General features: G+C 41.7%; 1 pseudogene; it reads right to left on the bottom strand.

Moving 5' to 3' along the window:
- Window positions 1–511: 511 nt before the first annotated feature.
- Window positions 512–4,415, bottom strand: LOC118400125 (opioid growth factor receptor-like; annotated as a pseudogene).
- Between the last annotated feature and the right edge of the window lie 1,987 nt (window positions 4,416–6,402).

The following is a 6,402-nucleotide window of genomic DNA, read 5'->3' as shown; positions in this document are numbered from 1 at the left end:
TAACATTTGTATTGTTTTGAAACATGTGGATAACAACCCACTGATATATTATACATGTGATCAGAAATCAGATGTAATAAATTGATTAACTTTAAATAGCTTCTACACCCAATCCATAACACTCCTGAACAGCTAATCAAATGGCTACCCAGACCACTGCCACTCTCTGCTTTCCTGTCTGTAGCAACCCCACTCTTATGATCACTGGTATTATTCTTTCCTTTCAAAACAATACCGCTTGGTTCACGATCTGCTCCCTTACCCGCAGCTCCCTTCTTTTTTCTTTCATCATGATCAGTGTTAGTCGTTCCCTCTGAAACGTTGATACGTTCGGGAAGTTCATGCTCTGTTGGCTGATCTTTCTCTGATCATCAGTAATTTGTTTTGCCTAATTGGTAGATCCTCATGGGATGACTCAGCATTGGTGTTTTGATTCCTTCCGCCAGTAGACTTTGTGCCCTGACTAGTCCCTTTGTTTCTCAGAGTGTAACTCGTCGACAGATCAGGCACGTTATCACGAGGTATGGATACATTTTTATTTATTTCACCTTTATTTAACCAAGTTCTCATTTACAATTGCGACCTGGCCAAGATAAAGCAAAGCAGTTCGACACATACAACAACACAGTTACACATGGAGTAAAACAAACATACAGTCAATAATACAGTAGAAAAATAAGTCTATATACAATGTGAGCAAATGAGGTGAGATAAGGGAGGTAAAGACAAAAAAAGGACATGGTGGCGAAGTAAATACAATATAGCAAGTAAAACACTGGAATGGTTGATTTTCAGTGGAAGAATGTGCAAAGTAGAGAGAAATAATGGGGTGCAAAATAAATAAATACAGCAGGGAAAGAGGTAGTTGTTTGGGCTAAATTATAGATGGGCTATGTACAGGTGCAGTAATCTGTGAGCTGGTGCTTAAAGCTAGTGAGGGAGATAAGTGTTTCCAGTTTCAGAGATTTTTGTAGTTCATTCCAGTCATTGGCAGCAGAGAACTGGAAGGAGAGGCGGCCAAAGGAAGAATTGGTTTTGGGGGTGACCAGAGAGATATACCTGCTGGAGCCTGTGCTACAGGTGGGTGCTGCTATGGTGACCAGCGAGCTGAGATAAGGGGGGACTTTACCTAGCAGGGTCTTGTAGATGACCTGGAGCCAGTGGATTTGTCGACGAGTATGAAGCGAGGTGCCAGCCAACGAGAGCATACAGGTCGCAGTGGTGGGTAGTATATGGTGCTTTGGTGACAAAACGGATGGCACTGTGATAGGCTGCATCCAATTTATTGAGTAGGGTATTGGAGGCTATTTTGTAAATGACATCGCCGAAGTCGAGGATTGGTAGGATGGTCAGTTTTACAAGGGTATGTTTGGCAGCATGAGTGAATGATGCTTTGTTGCAAAAGAGGAAGCCAATTCTAGATTTAACTTTGGATTGGAGATGTTTGATGTGAGTCTGGAAGGAGAGTTTACAGTCTAACCAGACACCTAGGTATTTGAAGTTGTCCACATATTCTAAGTCAGAGCTGTCCAGAGTAGTGATGTTGGACAGGCGGGCAGGTGCAGGCAGCGATCGGTTGAAGAGCATGCATTTAGTTTTACTTGCATTTAAGAGCAATTGGAGGCCACGGAAGGAGAGTTGTATGGCATTGAAGCTCGTTTGGAGGGTTGTTAACACAGTGTCCAAAGAAGGGCCAGCAGTATACAGAATGGTGTCGTCTGCGTAGAGGTGGATCAGAGACTCACCAGCAGCAAGAGCGACATCATTGATGTATACAGAGAAGAGAGTCGGTTAGAGAATTGAACCCTGTGGCACCCCCATAGAGACTGCCAGAGGCCCGGACAACAAACCCTCCGATTTGACACACTGAACTCTATCAGAGAAGTAGTTGGTGAACCAGACGAGGCAACCATTTGAGAAACCAAGGCTGTCGAGACTGCCGATGAGGATGTGGTGATTGATTGAGTCAAAAGCCTTGGACAGGTCAATGAATACGGCTGCACAGTATTGTTTCTTATCGATGGCGGTTAAGATATCGTTTATGACCTTGAGCGTGGCTAAGGTGCACCCATGACCAGCTCTGAAACCAGATTGCATAGCGGAGAAAGTATGGTGGGATTTGAAATGGTCGGCAATCTGTTTGTTGACTTGGCTTTCTCCGCTTAGAAAGGCAGGGTAGGATAGATATAGGTCTGTAGCAGTTTGGGTCAAGAGTGGGGATGACAGCAGCTGCTTTCCAATCTTTGGGACCAATCTTAGCCACTGTAACAGTACTCTTCCTGTGTTGTGTTCAATCAATCATCGACACAAGCTCCAACTTGTAGCACCAGTCATGGAGCTTTATTCTGATAGAAACAGCACAAAATTGCACGTCATGCAATGCACAGCTCACCATCCAACTCTGCCCTCACGCAAGCTGGTTTGGTGCTTGTTCACTACATGTCTCAACCATGCATCGTTTGGCGACCCTAATCACATTACGTCACTAACCTCACCTGCCATTCCACTCCTATCCATTGGCTCATTCTTGTTAACATTGTGAGAGACAGACTGATAACTGGCAGTGTTGTCGTCAATGTCATCGTGTTTCAGATCAATTGGGCTATTATCATCTGGGAATGTCTCTCCCCCAAATATACTCTGGATTGTCTTGGGGCACCACACAAAGTCATGTTTGGGCTCATAGTGTGCGTAGGCATACTTAACTAAATTCCTGCGCTCTTGCTTATCAATGACAGCGAAGATGAAGTAGTTGAGGGCACTTTCCTTTACATTGTACAGCTTGTCTTTGACAAGAGTCTGCTCTAGGAAGAAGTGGACCAGTGGGGCCTGGTAGTGGGTGAACCCCAGAGTGCCCAGGCACTTCAGGATGCGGGTGATGCGCAGGTTGTTGTGTGTGTTTCTGCCATGAACAAAAACACAAGAACAACAAAAATACAAGGGTACTGTTAACCTCAAAAGCACTTATTCTCAGATGTTTAATTTGAAAGCTGAAATCTTAGCTATTATGTATCGCAATCACTATATAATAATAAATAAAAAAATAATAACAGTTAAATGACCAAAGGAAGAAATTTCTAACCTTTCCAGGTTGTCAAATCTCTCGCGCCAGTTATTCGCCAGTTTCACTTCCCCTGTTATGTCATTTGACAGCTCTATGCCGTAGAAGTCCAGCATGAGCTTTTAGGATGCAACCAGCCTCTGCTTTGCTGTGCCATCTTCAAGGAAAGCCTGAGGAGGAAGCGGATTGTCATTCAGAACGATTATGAACACATTTCCATTTGTCTCTAAGTCAATAGATAATGTATGACATATGTAAATGCAGGATGCAGAGAACACTTTCCTTGCTCAAAGAAACTACTAGAAGTACCTCCATTTCCTTCTTGGTGAGTTCCTTGGGTTGATAATTCATTCCTGGTTCTTAAAGTGGGAACAACCTAAATAAAATGTTTGTGTATTAAACAAATATTTTAAACAATTTAACTTAGAAATGTAAAGGAAACTGACCATTGGATGTATGAGTGAACTTCTTCCAGTTTTGAATATTTCCTGTGCCATTTATTGTGAAAGTCCTCAATGAAGACACCTAATCAGAGCAAAGTTTACAGTTAAACATGTCCATGTCTTGTCAAATTGAAACTGCGCTGAAAGAAACAGTAAATAGTTTACCATCTGGGGAGGAGGGTATTTGTCCACGGTAGAACTGTAAATTAGGCATTTCATCCTGGGGGGGAAAGTAATGCAAATTCAGAAATGAGGATATTTCAGAGAGCTGTATTAAAACAGTACAATAATCTCAGAGGAATTGGCCATTAAAATTATGACTCAAATCATCCCGCTTTTCCATGTACTACATAAAGAGATGAGTACTTGCTTACTTGTTGTTGCCCGCCAAAGTACAAATTTGATTCTTGCCCCTGTGGAAACAAGAACAAAGGTCTAAAGACTATGTACAAACTATTGACTGATTGATAGTCAGCAGCAGCAACAACATACTATGATTGAGGTGGATATATTTTATAGCATAAAGTGTGTAAGATTGTGTGAAGAGAATAATGACTTACTGGATAATCATGCCTGTACTTCTGCATGTCCCTTGCTGCACTTCTGAACCTGTTAAACTTGTTTGACTGAAAACACATTCACTCCATGAGTTCACAAAATGGCAAATATGTCACGACTTCCACCGAAGTCGGTTCCTCTCCTTGTTTGGCGGCGTTCGGCGGTTGGCATCACCGGTCTTCTAGCCATCGTCGATCCACTTTTCATTTTCCATTTGTTTTATCTTGTTTTCCTACACACCTGGTTTTAATTTCCCTCATTAAGTGTTGTGTATTTAACTCTCTGTTCCCCCCATGTCTTGTGTGGAATTGTTTGTTGTAAGTGCTTGTGCACATGTTTACTGGTGCGCGTTGGGTTTTGTACCCATGTTGGTCATTTCTTTATGCTGTTGGTTTTGCTATTAAACTGCTCCGGCTATTACCTAGTTCTGCTCTCCTACGTCTGACTTCCCTGCCACCAGTTACGCACCCCTTACAAAATACTGGAAATACAATATTGATACGCCCACGTGTCTGAGCTATATAAAGTAAAACAAACTTGGAGGAAAACTTTTACTAGCTGCTTATTAATCATATCCATTTTAGACGGACGTAATAAAAACATAAGAATTATTAAACCCTTGACTAAAGCTTTATATGGTGAGCCTTACATTACTCAATACAACTCCTCATCAATTTGAGACCCAATGTTGTACAAATGCAATAATGGTTAAATAAATATTTAGAAATGAGGTCCCAAAAACCAGTCTCTCAATGTATCATTACATAAAGTATAAGAACAAAGCATTTACTTGTTGCGACCAACCGGTGTACTGATGTATCCGCTCCTGAGGAAATACAACAGTGAGCATGTGGTACAAAGGACAATAGTGATTCATAGGCCTGACATTTCTCTGCAGATGTTGGCATATACAGTGCCTTCAGAAAGTATTCATACCCCTTGATGAATTCCACATTTTGTTGTGTTACAGCCTGAATTCAAAATGGATTACATTTTTTTTTAAATCCACCTCTACACACAACGACAAAGTGACAACAAAGTAAAAATATGTTTTTAGAAATGTTTGCAAATATTTTGAAAATGAAATACAGACATATTTAAGTATTCAAATCCCTGAGTCAATTCATGTTAGAATCACCTTTGGCAGCAATTACAGCTGTGTCTTTCTGGGTAAGTAAGAGCTTTACACACCTGGATTGAACAATATTTGCACAATATTCTTTTAAAATGATTCAAGCGCTGTCATGTTGATCATTGCTAAACAGACATTTTCAAGTCTTGCCATAGATTTTCAAGATGATTTAAATCAAAACTGTAACTAGTCCACTCAACAACATTCAATGTCTCAGGAAAATTAAATGTCGTCTTGGTAAGCAACTCCAGTGTATATTTGGCCATGTATTTTAGGTTATTGTCCTGCTGAAAGATCAATTTGTCTCCCAGTGTCTATTGGAAAGCAGACTGAACCAAGTTTTCCTGTAGGATTTTGCCTGTGCTGAGCTCTATTCCGTTTCTCATTCTAAAACTCCCTAGTTCTAGCCGATGTCAAGCATACCCATAACATGATGCAACCAGCACCATGCTTGAAAATATGAAGAGTGATGTGTTTTGTTGGATTTATAAAAAAGCTCTGTATTCAGAATTTAAAGTAAATTTCTTCCCTACTAGCTAGCTTCTAAAGAGTGGCTATAGTGGCTAACGGCCCTGCCATGAAGCTAGCACCAGTTAGCCGCGGGCCAGGCGCATCTTCCGGCTAGTAAACAGAATTACTACAGCTAAAATACCTCTTTCGCCATCTGGCCCGGACCCTTTGTTGACACAGCACCCCGCTGTACCACCACGGCTGGTCCGCCGACGTAACTCTATCCGCTGTACCCTCCACCGGCCTTTGCCGGACGACGGCGCAGACGCTTCTACTTACCCCGGCCTGCTAACTTAAAACGCTATGTCTCCAGCGTAGTAACGACTACCCTGCAGTTCCCTGTTCCATCTATTGCTGTTCACTGGACCCTATGATCACTTGGCTACATAGCTGATAACTGCTGGACTGTTCATTAATCACTCAATTTTGTTTATTTTTTGCTTATCTGTCGGCCCCAGCCTTGAACTCAGGCCCTGTGTGTAGTTAACCAACCCTCTCTTCCCATATTCATTGCCAATTTACCTGTTGTCGTCTTAGCTGATAATCTGTTGTCTTACCCGTTGTTGTCTGAGCTAGTGTTAGTGTTTAACTATTGGAGAGTTGAGACCAAATCACGGACGCTGGACAAAGTGGATTTCAGTTGTAACCAAAGGCAGTTTTATTGAGTCAAAAGATATCTTGTCCCGCAGTTTTACGTG

The sequence above is a fragment of the Oncorhynchus keta genome, chromosome 21 (assembly GCF_023373465.1).
Source record: "Oncorhynchus keta strain PuntledgeMale-10-30-2019 chromosome 21, Oket_V2, whole genome shotgun sequence".
Classification (NCBI taxonomy): domain Eukaryota; kingdom Metazoa; phylum Chordata; class Actinopteri; order Salmoniformes; family Salmonidae; genus Oncorhynchus; species Oncorhynchus keta.
The sequence above is the reverse complement of the archived record's forward strand: the minus strand, read 5'-3'. Positions and strand labels throughout refer to the sequence as shown.